The sequence below is a fragment of the Manis javanica genome, chromosome 2, assembly GCF_040802235.1.
Source record: "Manis javanica isolate MJ-LG chromosome 2, MJ_LKY, whole genome shotgun sequence".
Taxonomy (NCBI): Eukaryota; Metazoa; Chordata; class Mammalia; order Pholidota; family Manidae; genus Manis; species Manis javanica.
Genome location: NC_133157.1, coordinates 184,576,232 through 184,590,702, shown reverse-complemented (window position 1 = coordinate 184,590,702; position 14,471 = coordinate 184,576,232). Strand labels below are relative to the sequence as shown.

The window sequence follows — 14,471 nt, the reverse complement described above, 5'->3', positions numbered from 1 at the left end:
ATTTAATCAGACTTTTAAAAAGTATGTGATACGTATGGATTTTATAGATGAATTTGGTCTGGGGGAAGTACAGGAAAGTTATAAAATACACATTTTACTGGCTTTCAAGCCTTGCAGTCAGAGGTTTCAGACTTGGTTTGAATTTCTCAGAATTCATCTCAAATGCTATCTTTTCTATGTGAAAGCTTCCTTGATGCTACTAGGCAACACCAGCAGTTTGCACCCGCTGTAGTAACATTCCTACCCCTCTTGGATAATGCTTTATGTTGTCTTGTGAATAAGCTTTTGCGTCTGTCATCCTCACTGGACTGCAGTCCTCGTCTTATTTGTGTCTCATAAGCCGTTATACAGTGTCCAGTACATGCTCAATTATTAATCATTGTTTACTTAATAAATGAGGAATGAATGAATGAATGGGTAAATGAAAAATACTACGTACCGGGGGTAGCATTTTCAGTATTACTGTTACAGAGTGATACACTGACTGAAATTTGAGAATATAAATCATAAATTGCCCAGCCTGCCTATTTGTTGGTCTGTCCATTCTTTCATCCATTCACCTAGCTCTATATTTATTTATTTTCTTTGGGTCAAAAGGGGTAACTGCTCCCATGTAATGTATTTTATTTATAAACTTATGCCTATTCTATTTTTTTGGAAGAAATTTAAGAGATATTGAAAGATACAAAAGTAATATAATGAATGTTCATATTCGCACAGGTCAAAATTTGCTTTTTTTCCTTAAGAAATAAAATGTTGCAGAAAGAGTAAAGTCTCTTAACTCTAGCCCTGAGTTCTGTTACCCTTCCCATCCCCAAAAGCAACCATTAAGTTTGAGGTACATTCTTCCAGCTCTTTTTAAATGTAACTGTTTTATACTTGTATATTCATAAACAATACAAAGCACTTTTTGCTATGTATTTAACTTAAATGGTACCATATTATATTAGTCTGCTTGGGCTACTATAACAAAGTACTGCAGACTGGGTGGCTTAAACAACAGAAATTTATTTTCTCACAATTTTGGAGGCTGGAAATCCCAAATCAAGGTCCCAGCTGATTTGGTTTCTGATGTAAGCTCTGTCCCTAGCTTATAAATGGCTTCCTTCTTGCTGTGCCGTCAGGTGGAGAGGTAAGGAGATCTCTCTCTTTCCCTTCTTATAGGTCACAGTTCCTTCAGATGAAGGCCCCACCTATGTGACCTCATTTAACCTTAATTACCTCTTATGGACCTTATCTCCAGACACAATCATACCGAAAGTTAGGGCTTCAACCTATGAATTTTTTTGGCTGGGGTACACAATTCTGACCTCAGTGCATACTGTGTACCATCTTTCTATATCTTGCTTTTTAAACTCAACTTTATGTCTTTTAATTCTACCCATGTTTCTATACTTATATCTAGTTTATTCAATTTAAGTGCTGCATGCTATTGCAGCATACAAATAAATATACTATTTTTATTTAATTATTTCTCTCATTGGATATGTTTTCAGTTTTCATCTTTACAAACAGCGGTGCCGACAGCATTCCTGTAAATGTCTCCAAATTCACATGTTTAAGAATTTCTTTGGAATTGCTGATTAAAGAGTATGTGTGTTTTTAGTAGAGTCGATGCTATTATCTTGTTTTTCTGGTGAATGTGTCATTTTATATTTCTACCAGCAGTATATGAGACTACTACTTTTCCACATTTGGTATGTTATTCAGACTGAAATTTTTGCCAATATGATGATGACAAACAGTATGTCATCATGCTAATGCACTTATTTACATTTTCCTAATTATTAGTAAGGTGGAGCAATTTTTCACATGTTACCTGACTATTCATATATTTTGATGAGGTTTGTAATGAGCTTACAATCAGTTTGGGGATAATTGACAGCATAACAATATTGTGTTTTCTAATTCATGAACACAGTGTATCTCTACTTAGTTCTTTAATTTCTGTCAGCAGTGATTTGTAGTTTTTGATGACAGGTCTTTGATGTATTTTGTGAAGTTTATTCCAAAGTATTTCGTATGTAAAACAATGCTATTGTTGTGGTATTTATGGTTTTTTTAGAAAAATTTTTATTTTGAAATAATAATATTCACAGAAGATTACAAAGACTGTAGAGAAGTCCATGAACCCTTCACCCAGGTTCCCCCAATGGCTACATCTTACATTAACTGTAGTACAATAGTAAAATTAGAAACTTGACATTGGTACAATGTATGTATATAATTATATGCCATTTTATCAAATATGCAGATTCAAGTAACCCAAACACTGTATTCAAGATATACCACAGAACTCTCCTTAGTGACTGTCATCCATCCACCCAATCCCATTATTATCCCCAATGTCTGGCAGCCATGAATCTGTTCCCCATTTCTGTAATTTTATTATTTTGAGAATGTTATATAAATGGAATTATACAGTATGTGACTTTCTGAGACTGGCTTTTTTCACTCAACCTAAATGCTCTTGAGATCCATCCCAAATGTTTTGTATGTCCATAGTTCATCCTCTTTATCACTGAGTAGTGTTTCTTGGCACATCTGTAGCACAGCTTAACCATTCACTCACGGAGGACATTTCTGTTGTTTCCTGTTTTGATCGAATACAATAAATAGGAATATTTGCTAATATTATTCACTCCTGCTTTCTTCTTTTTGCTTTGGTTTGAGTATCTTTATTTAATAACAGCTTTATTGAAATTTAATTCATATGCCATAAAATTTGTACTTTTAAGGCATACAATTTTGTAGTTTTAGTATATTCAGAGTTATGCAGTCATCCTACTACTTAATTTTAGAGCATTTCCATCACCCCCAAAAGAAACTCTATTCCTAATAACAACCACTTACCATTTCTGTCCCCCCAATCCCCTGGAAGCCACTAATGTATTTTCTATATCTGGATACTTCATATAAATTAAATCATACAATATGTTGCCTTTTGTGAGTTCTTTCTCTTAACCTAATATTTTCAAGGACTATCCATGTTGTAGCATTTGTCAACATTTCATTCTTTTTATGGCCAAATAATATTCCACTCTATGCCTATACTACATTTTGTTTATCCATTTATCAGTTCATATACATTTGGGTTGTTTCCACTTTTTGGCTATTATGAATAATGCTGCTGTGAACGTTCTCATACAACTTTGTGTGTGAACACATGTTTTCATTTTTCTTAGGACCTAGAAATTGAATTCTGGGCTCATATGGTAACTATATGTTTACCCTTTTGAGGAACTGCCAGACTTCTCCAAAGCTGCAGAACCAGCTTACTCTCTTTTGATGTTCACATGGTATATCTTTCTCCATCCCTTTATTTTACTACCTATGTCATTATATTTGAATTAAGTTTCTCATAAACAGCATATATTTGGGTCATGGTTTTTTGTTTTTTAATCTATGCTGTCAATCTCTTGTCTCTTAATGGCTGTATTCAGTGTATTTATCTTCAATGTAATTATTGGTATGTTAGGTGCTAAGTCTGCCACTTTATTTTTTGTTCCTTCTGTGTTTCATTTTTTTCTGTTTCTTTTGTCTTTCATTGTTGTGGATTACTTGCACATTTTTTAGAATTTCATTTTGCTGTATCTTTGTTTAGATGTTTTAGTGGTTGCTTTAGATACTACATTATATACACACATCACAGTCTATTGGTGTTGGCATTTTTACCAGTTTGGGTAGAGTCTAGAAACTACCTCCCCTTAAATCCCTTTTCCCTCACCTGCCTATAATTATCTTAAATATTTCCTCAACAAATATAGAGAACCACATTAGACAGTTTTATAATTTTTGCTCCAACCATCAAACTTAGGAAACTCAAGGGGAGAAGAAAAGTCTATTGTATTTACCAATATTTTTGCTTTTTCCATTGTTCTTCCTGATGTTCCAAGATTTATTATTTTATCCTATCTCTTCTCTATAGGTAAGGTATTATTTTGCCCTTACTTCTTTCAAGATTTTTCCTTTGTCCTTAGTTTTCAGAATTTTGATTATGCCTTGAGTGGATTCCTTCATATTTATTCTGTTTGAAGATTGTTCACATTCTTCAGTCCATAGGTTTATGTTTTTTGCCAAATTTGGGGATGGATTTATATATATGTGTGTGTATATATAAACTTTCTTTCTGATTTATATGTTTTACATATATATATGATCAAACAGAAAGTGTGTGTATATGTGTGTATATATATTTGTGTGTGTATATATATTTGTGTGTGTGTGTGTGTATAAAATATATACATAAATCCCCTATCTATCCAGCAAATCTCCCTTGGCACCTTAGAGCTTCATTCCTGAAAGATTTCTGCTTTTTTCTTCAATCTTTTTTTAAATACAGTAAACTATCATTTTTACATTTTCCATTTTATAATTTTGTCTATTTCTGTCCTCAATTTCTGCATTTATGATTTGGAGTCTTATTTCATACATGCAAATGCTTGTATAGGAATATGTAATTAATTTTGGGCATCTATGTTACAGCTTTGCACTGATTCAGGATTGGCTATTTCAGAGAGTACTGTCATCAACCAAAATGTTGGAGTTCTCATTTTCTGTTTTATTCTTCTTCTAAATTGAAATGTAGTTGACATACAATATTATATTAGTTTCAGATGTACAACATAGTGATTCAACATTTATATACACTATGAAGTAATTGCCATGGTAAATCTATCATCTTTCATCATACAAAGTTGTTACATCTTATTAACTATATTCCCTATGCTGTAAATTGTATACCCATGTTTTATTTATTTTATAACTAGAAGTTTTGCCTCAATCTGCTTCACCTGTTTTGCCCATCCCTCCAACCCTCTTCCCCTATGTCAACTACAAGTTTATTCTCTGTATCTGTAAGATCGTTTCTGTTTTTTTCTTATTTGTTTTGTTCTCTAGATTCCACATATAAGTTAAATCATAAGGTATATGCCTTTCTCTGTCTGGCTTACTTAATTTAGCATAATACCCTTTAAGTCCATCTATGTTGTCACAAATGACAAAATTTCATTGGTTGAGTAATATTCCATTGTGTATATGTACCACATCTTTTTTTTAATTGAAGTATCATTGATATACAATCTTATATTGGTTTCAGATACACAACACAGTGGTTCAACAGTTATCCATATAATTTAAATCCTCACCCCCACTAGTGCAGTTACTGTCAACATAGGAAGATGTTACAGAATCATTGGCTATATTCTCCATGCTGTATTACTATCTCCATGACCAACTCATATTATGATTGAGATTTTTGTGCCCCTTTATCCCCTTCATTCTTGTCAGCCACCCTCCCCAACCCTTCCCCTATAGTAACCACCAGTCACTTCTCAGTGCCTGTGAGTCTACTGATGTTTTATTCATTTTGTTTTGCTTTGTTTTTATATTCCACAAATAAATGAAATCATATGGTATTTGTCTTTTTCCATCTGGCTTATTTCACTTAGCATGATACCCTCTAGATCTATCCATGTTGTTACTAATGGCAGGGTTTTTTTATGGCTGAATAATATTCCATTGTGTATAATGACCACATCTTCTTTATCCATTTATCTATAGATAGACACTTACGCTGCTTGTATATCTTGGCTATTGTAAATACAAAATACATTGCAGTGAACATAGGGATGCATATATCTTTCAAAGTGGTGTTTTTGTTTTTTTCAGGTAAATACTCAAATGTAATTACTGTTTTGTATGGTAGTTTTATGTTTAAGTTTTTTGAGGACCCTCCTATTGTTTTCCTTGTGGCTGCATCATTTTACATTCCCATCAACAGGGCACAAGGGTTCCCTTTTCTCCACATCCTTGAGAACACTTGCCATTTCTTATCTTTTTGATAATAGCCATCTAACAGGTGTGAGGTGATACCTCATTGTGGTTTTGATTTGCATTTCCCTGATGATTAGCAATGTGGAGCATCTTTTCATGTTTCTATTGGTCATCTGAAAAATGTCTATTCAGGTTCTCTTTCCAATTATGATAGGATTTTTTATATTGAATTGTGTGGGTTTTTTATATATTTTGGATATTAACAACTTATTGGTTATATCCCAAATACCTCCCATTCAGCATATTGCCTTTTTGTTTTGTTGATGGTTCCCTTTACTGTGCAAAAGCTTTTCACTTTGATGTAGTTCCATTTGTCTGCTTTTGCTTTTGTTGCCCTTGGTTGAGGAGACAGGGCCAAAATATATTGTTCAGACCAATGTCCAAGAGCTTAGTGCCTGTTTTCCTTTAGGAGTTTATGGTTTCTGGTCTTACATTTAAGTCTTTAATCCATTTTGAGTTCAATTTTGCATATGGCTAAGGAAGTGGTCCAGTTTCATTCTTTTGCATGTAGTTGTCTAGTTTTCCCAGCACCATTTATTGAAGAAGTTGTCCTTTCCCCATTGTATGTTCTTGCCTCCTTTGTTGAAGATTAATTGACTATACAAGCATGGGCTTATTTCTGGAATCTCTATTCAGTTCCGCTGATGTATATGTTTGTTTTGTGCCAGTACCACATTGTTGTGACTACTATAGATTTGTAGTATAGTGTGAAATCAGGTATTTCAAATATTTGACATAATACCTCCAGCTTTGTTGTTCTTTCTCAATATTGCTTTGGCTGTCTTTTGTATTTCCATATGAATTTTAACATTATTTGTTCTAGATCTGTGAAAAATGCCATTGGTATTTTGATAGAGATTGCATTGAATCTGCCAATTGCTTTGGGCAGTATAGACATTTTAACAATATCAATTCTTCCTATCTATGAATATGGAACAGCTTTCCATTTATTTGTGCCTTCTTCAGTTTCTTACATCAGTGTTTTATAATTTGCAGAGCACAAGTTTTTCACCAATTTGGTTAAATTTATTCCTGCATTTTATTCTTTTTGATGCAGTTGTTAATGCAGCTTTGATGCTGGATTTTTTCTAATTTCTCTTTCTGGTAGTTCATTATTGGCGTATGGAAATAACCGATTTATGTATATTAACTCTGTATCCTGCAACTTTACTGAATTCATTTATTTGAATAGTTTTTTGGTGGAGTCTTTGGGGTTTGTACATATATAATATCATGTAATCTGCAAAAAAATCACAGTTTTCTTACTTACCAATTTGGATGTCTTGGACTTCTTTTTTTAATCTGATTACAAATGGTTAAGATGTCCAATACTATGCTAAATAAAAGTGGCAAGAGTGGACATCCTTGTCTTTTTCCTGATCTTAGAAAAAAAGTCTTCATTGTTTCATTATTGAATATGATGTTAGCTGTGCATGTCATATATGTCTTTATTACATTGAGCTATATACCCTCCATAGCCACTTTCTTGAGAGTTTTTATTATAAGTAGATGTTCAATTTTGTCAGTTTTTTTTCTGCATCTATTGAGATAACCACATGATTTTTATCCTTTTTGTTAAGGTGGTGTATTGTGTTAATTGATTTGTCAGTATTGAAACATCCTTGCATCCCTGAAATAAATCCCTGAAATAAATGGTGTATAATCCTTTTAATGTATTGTTGAATTTGATTCACTAATATTTTGTTGAGAATTTTTACATCAGTCTTCATCAAGGATATTGGCCTGTAATTTCCTTTTTTGTGGAGTCTTTGTCTGGTTTTTGTATCAATGTAATGTTGGCCTCATAGAATGTGTTTGGAGGTGGTCCTTCTTCTTCAAATTTTTGGAATAGTTTGAAAAGCATAGGTATGACTCTTCTTTAAATGTTTGGTGGAATTCACCTATGAAACTATGTGGTCCTGGACTTTTTTTGTTGGCTGTTTTTTGATTATTGATTCAATTTTATAATTAATTCAGATTTTCTATTTCTTCTTGATTTAGTCCTAGAAGGTTGTATGTTTCTAAGAATGTATCCATTTCTTCTAGGTTGTCCCAATTTTTGGCATGTAATTATTAATAGTTGTCTCCTAGGATCCTTAAATTTCTGTGTATTTGTTATAACTTCTCTTTCATTTCTGACTTTTTGTTCTTTCTTCATGAGTCTGGCTAAAGGTTTGTCAATTTTATTGGTCCTTTCTATTTTATTTTTTAGTCTATTTCACTTACTTCCACTCTAATCTTTATTATCTCCTTCTTTCTACTAACTTTGATTTTTTTTCTTATTTTCTTATTTTTCTAGTTCATTAGGTGTAAGGTTAGATTGTTTGAGATTTTTCTTGTTCTTGCGGTGGGCCTGAAGGGCTATAAACTTCTTAGAACTGCTTTTACTATGTCCCATGGACTTTGGGCTGTTGTACTTCCATTTTCATTTGCTGGAGTTTTCCTTTATTTTCCTCTTTGAGTTCTTCATTGACCTATTGCTTGTTTAGTAGCTTGTTGTTTGATCTCCACATGTTGGTAATTTTCCAGTTTTCTTGTAATTGATTTCTAGTTTCATACCATTGTGGTCAGAAAAGACACTTGTATGATTTCAGTGTTCTTAAATTTGTTGAGACTTGTTTTGTGACCACATGTGATCTATCCTAGAGAATGTTCCGTATGCACTTGAAAATAATGTGTATTCTGCTGCTTTGAGATGGAGTAATCTATACATATTTAATAAGTCCATTTGGTCTAATGTGTTGTTTAAGACCATTGTTATTTTATTGATTTTCTGTCTGGATAATCTATCCATTGATGTAAGTGGAGGGGCGTGGTGTTAAAGTCCCCTACTATTATTTTATTACTGCCAATTTATCCCTTTAGGCCTATCAGTATTGTTTTATGTATTCTGGTGTCCCTATATTGGGTGCATAGATATGTAAATGTGTTATATCCTCTTGTTAGATTGACCTTTCATCATTATGTAATTTCCTTCCTTGTCTCTTATTACAGTCTTTATTTTCAAGTCTATTTCTAGGATATAAGTATTGCTATTGCAGCTTGCTTTTGGTTTCCATTTGCATGAAATATCTTTTTCCATCCCTTCACTTTCCGTATATGTTGTTAGATTTAAAGTGTGCCTCATAGGTAGCATATATATGGTCTTGTTTTTTTAATCTATTCAGCCACCCTATGTTTGATTGGAGCATTTAGGTCATTTACACTTAAAGTAATTAGTGACAGATATGTGTTATGTGACCATTTTGTTTATTGTTTTTGGTTGTTTTTGCAGTTCTTCTCTGTTCCTTTCTTTTTCTTTGTGATTTGATAACTTTCTCTTTCCTTTATGATTTTATATTCCTTTCTTTTTATTTTTTATGTATCTGTTATAGATATTTGGTTTGTAGTTACCATGAAGTTTATACATAGTATCCAGTGTATATAGCAGACTATATTGGGGTTACTTAATACTTAAGTTCAAACATATTCTTAAAGTACTACATATTTACTCTTCCCCTACCATGTTTTATGTTTCTGATGTCATATTTTACATCTTATTATTTCCTGTATCCCTTGACTAATTATTGTAGATCTAGATGGCTCTACTACTTTGTCTTTTAATCTTCATACTAATTATGTAGGTGATTGATCCACTACCTTTACTATATATTTACCTTTACCAGTGAGATTTTTTTTCATAGTTTTATTATTCCTAGCTATGGGCTTTTCTTTGTTTAAAGAATCCTTTTAACATTTCTTGTAATGCCATTTTGGTATTGATGAGTTCTTTAGCTTTTGCTCATCTGGGAAACTCCTTATTTCTCCTTCAATTCTGAGTGATAACCTTGCTGGGTACACTGTTCTTGGTTGTAAGTTTTTTTTGGTATTGATGAGTTCTTTAGCTTTTGCTTGTCTGGGAAACTCCTTATTTCTCCTTCAATTCTGAGTGATAACCTTGCTGGGTACACTGTTCTTGGTTGTAAGTTGTTTTCCTTTCAGCACTTTGCATATGCTGTGCCACTCCCTCCTGACCCAAAGAATTTTTGCTGAAAAATCAACTGATAGTCTTATGGGGGTTTCCTTGTAGGTAACTAGTTGTTTTCTCTTGCTGCTTTGAAGATTTTCTCTTTAACTGTTGACACTTTGATTATAATGCACTTTCTTGTGGGTATCTTTGGGTTCATCCTATTTGGGACCCTGTGCTTCCTGGACTTGGATGTCTGTTTCTTTTGCCAAGTCGGGGGAATTTTCAGCCAATATTTCTTTAAATAGGTTTTCTTTCCCTTCTGGGACCCCAATAATGTGAATTTTAGTACATTTGACATCATCACAGCCTGACAGATACAGGCACACTGGTGGGCAGGGCAGGCCTTTGATGGAGACTGCTGTGAGGTCTGACTGTGACTGTTGTAGTAATACTAGTGTATGAGGCTGGCTCCCTCAGACAGGGCCTGGGAGGGTATTTGGTGTCCACCAGAGGTTACCTGCCAGGAGTGGCAGGGTGGCAAGCAACTTGGGAGAGGCTCCAGGTCAGGTGGATTGGTTGGTTTGGGGCAAGTCCACAGGGGAATGCCAGTGTGGGCTTGAATGGTATTAGTGCAAAAGATAGATAGTCAGAAATGGCCCTTCCAGCACAGGGCTAAAAAAGGTAAAGTACCACACACAAAAAGAAAGGCACCTGCCACTGCTTTTGTCCTTGGAGAATGTTCCAACAGATCCCTGTCCCTCTAGCACATGCCCTAAAATTAGTCAATGGATCACTTTTAGGTGTAATCCAGGTGCTTTTCAAACTGCTGCTTCTGCACTGAGGCTCAAAGCGAGTGAGATTATGTAGGCGCTCTTTAGGAATGGGGTCTCAGTTTCCCTGACAGGGCTTACAGCTCTCCCAGACATAAGCCCTATCAGTTTTCAATGTCAGATACCATGGGGGGTTGTCTTCCCAATGCAGGTGCCCCAGGCTGTGGAACACAGTGTGGGGCTTAGACCCCCTCATTCCTCAGTGAAGTCCTCTAGGGTTGTTATCCCTCCTGCTTATTGGTCTCTGTGCTGTTGGTGTGGGCCCTAACCAAGCTGCATCTCTGCCCTTCCTACCCATCTAGATGTGGCATTTTCTTTATATTCTTAATTACATGTGATCTGTTCTGCTAGTCTTCAGTTTGTTTTGAGAGATAGTTGTTCTATATCTAGTTACAGAGTTTTGGCGTGTCTGTAGGAGGAAGTGAGCTTGGGATCTTCCTACACTGCCACCTTGGTCACACCTCCTCTGTCTTGTTTTTATAGTGGTTTTGTATGGATATTACCTGCCATTTCCTGCTCATTTTAAAATGTTTTGTATTTTCTTCAACCACCAATAATAGGGATGTGGAGTGGATATGAGTGTAAATTGATAATCACTTTGGAAAATAATTTGACTTTATCCAGTAAATTAAAAAGGTACATGTAGCCTTCATGTAGCAAATCTACTTGTATATACATATACCCTAGAGCAATTCATGGACACATATATCAGGAAACACCCATATGACTTATATAAACCATGTTTCCAATAGCAATTTAAAAAAGGAGCTATCTAATGTCTATTAACAGGAGATTGCATAACTAAATTCAAATAGTAGAATACTGTGCTATGATGAAAAGGAAATAAATATAATCATAGTAATAAACATGGATGAATGTCAGGAGTATACTGTTGAGTGAAAAAGAACAGAAAAACAATAGAGAAAAAAAAAAGAATAGAACCAGGCAATTCTACTTATTTAAAGTTCAAAATCATACAAAACTAAGTAATAAAATGTGAATTATAAACAAACAAAAATGATAAATACACAAAATTCAGTACAATGGTTACCTTTGCGTGTGGGGTAGAGATTGATGATGGGATTGGGGAGTGACACGAATGGGAACAAAGGTCCTAATAATATTTCTTAAGCTTTGGTGGTACTGATACTATTCATATCTTATGTGTGTTATAAATATTTCTGTACATATTTAATATTTAACATTTTCACATGAGTGATGCTACAGAAAAAATAGATCAGACTTTCAGAAGTTTATCTTTGATTGATGTTTTCTATCATCTGGAGGTTGAGGGTATTTCCAGTATAGTGGGAATCAGGGAAGACACAGGAGATAGAAAACAGAGGAAGTGCCTGCAATAGCTTGTTTGTCCTGAATCAGCTCTTCACAATGTGGCTCTGCATATTTTGTTGATGTATTATGAATTCTGTAACCATGGGAAAATTCATACTCACATATAAATGAAACATTAAGTTAAATACAATTATTTTGGATTTTTAAAAAATTTCTACAATTATTTCCCTTCCCATTGGGTTAAGTAATAAATGAGAGATCAAATGATACCAAATTTGATTTTTCCCTCAAGCCAACTCTGTATCTGGCCCATCTATGTAATCTGACAAAGAACAGAGTTCACTAAATGAAAATCCTCACATTTGCCAACTCCAGTCCCTTAAGACAAATCCGTATCCAGCTAAGCTGCATAAATGTGATCCTAAATTATAGGCTCAGGAAGGAAAGATATTCGAAGGATTGATTAGGGGAAGAAAAGAGTGTTGCCTAACTTATGTATGCTTAGAGCTCATTTCTGATTTTACCTGTTACATGTAAAAAACTTCCCCAATCAGATGAGTCTAACACTGGTCTGCTGCATTTTCTACTTATGTGGCCTAAATAGCCTCTCACCAGAACATTCTGTCTTAATCTTTTCTTCCTTTTTTCTTTACTAGACTTTTATTGAACATCTACTACATGGGCTTTTATTGATCATCCACTACATATTGATCCCTACTAGATATGCTAGGATTGTGAATATAATTTACACATAGTATAAGATAGATATGTACACATGTGCATGTAACTGAAAATGATATAAACAGAAAAACAGATCACAGAAAATAAACAATTATTTCAGGGGGAAAGGAAAGTGCCTCATAAAAAAAGGCAAATTTGAGTTAGTCTTAAAAAGTTGGATTTTCACAAATGTTTTAAATATATAATTCTTGAATAAGTAAATATAGAAGTAAGGAACATATACAGAAGATGTCTTACTGTACCCCAAATTCTAGGGAACTACTTCATAGCTTTCTGAATGTAGTGCCAAGTATTTTCTCTTTCTTATATATATGGTCAGTATATTGTCTGAAACAAAAATTGGACATGGTATGAGGAGAGCAAAGAATAAATTGCTACTTCTCCAGAGAATTCAGGATGTTTATCTCATCCATATAATACTTCGATTATGGAAATGTAACTTTCCTTAGTTGATTTTTTCATCTGTCCATATTTGTTAAGTGGTAACTGCTAACAGGATTAGATGTAAACATTGGCATTTGGAAAGCAACCCTTTCACAGGGTGAATAATCCTGAAGAGAAGAAAGGAATTCTACTTTTGAATATTCTTATTATGTACAGTAAACATATGTCATCACTTACTAGTAACTACAAATTCCACATATGCATTTATTTTAATATGGAAATGTAAGGTAAGGAAGACCAGTTTAGTCAATGTTTGTTCCAAAACTTTATTGTCAGCAAAAGCATATGAGGAAATATTGGGAAAAGTGAGTTTGGAAAACCATGATTTTTTTTGTAACATAAAAATGTATACTTAAAAAAAATCAGTTACTGTGAAAAGTGTTGAATTTCCTTAGGTAACCATGGTCATATGACTCTTAACTTTGTTAGTTTCAATTTCATCTATCAACTAATGGCCATAATACTAATCTCACAACATTTTAGAGGTTAATTGCAATGATATGTAGGAAAGGCCTGTAAACTGTAAAGTGCTATTTGGTCTGAGACAGTGCAGCATATTAGATAGAAGTACTGTCTCTAGAGTTAGGCAGCCTGGTCTTAAATCCTGGCTTACCACTTATTAGTATTAGTGCCTTAGGCAAACACCTTCACTTCTCAAAACCTCATTTTTTCCCAGTAAAATGGAGATAGTAATAGGACTTACACTGTGGGGTAGGATTAAATAAGATGTGTGAAGCACAGTGCACATCACAAAGCAGATGTTAGTTATTATCTTATTAATTGTGTAATTGTATTACTTTATAACAAAAATACTAATGTCAAATATATCTCCCATCCCTTATTATTATAAAGGAATCAAATGGAATGGGGGTAATCTGAAGAAAATTATGATAGAAGAAGGAATCTAAGGAAAATCTTTCATCTAGTTTAATATCAAGTACTTAAACAGTGGCAAATTCATTAACAAAGGACAGTGATTTAATAAATACAAATTTTAAACTTCTAAATGGCAAAAATAAATAAATATTATAAGGCAAATTGGGAAACATAAAATGTATGATATAAATTATAAAAATAAATCATAAAAATATAAATACTCAACATAAAATTGAGCAATTGGTATTAATAAATGATTCAACAAAGGAAATAGAAATGATGAAAAGCATTAAAAGATGTTCAACCTCACTGATAACAAAACCTGCAGACTAACAAAAAATAAGATAGTGTTGGTTGAGGGTATGAAAAAGAGGCCTACAAACTCATGTGTTACTGGAAAAAAGTGTAAAATGGTACTTTATTTCTGATGGGCAGTTTGAGAACATACATTGTTTAAAATGTTCATTCTTTTTAACCCAGCAAGTACACTTCTAGAACTTTTT

General features: G+C 33.6%; 1 protein-coding gene across 3 annotated transcripts in view; it reads left to right on the top strand.

Moving 5' to 3' along the window:
• RGS22 (regulator of G protein signaling 22) overlaps positions 1–14,471 on the top strand; it is a 158,307-nt gene that overhangs the window by 134,618 nt on the left and 9,218 nt on the right. The gene's annotated exons all lie outside the window — the stretch shown is intronic.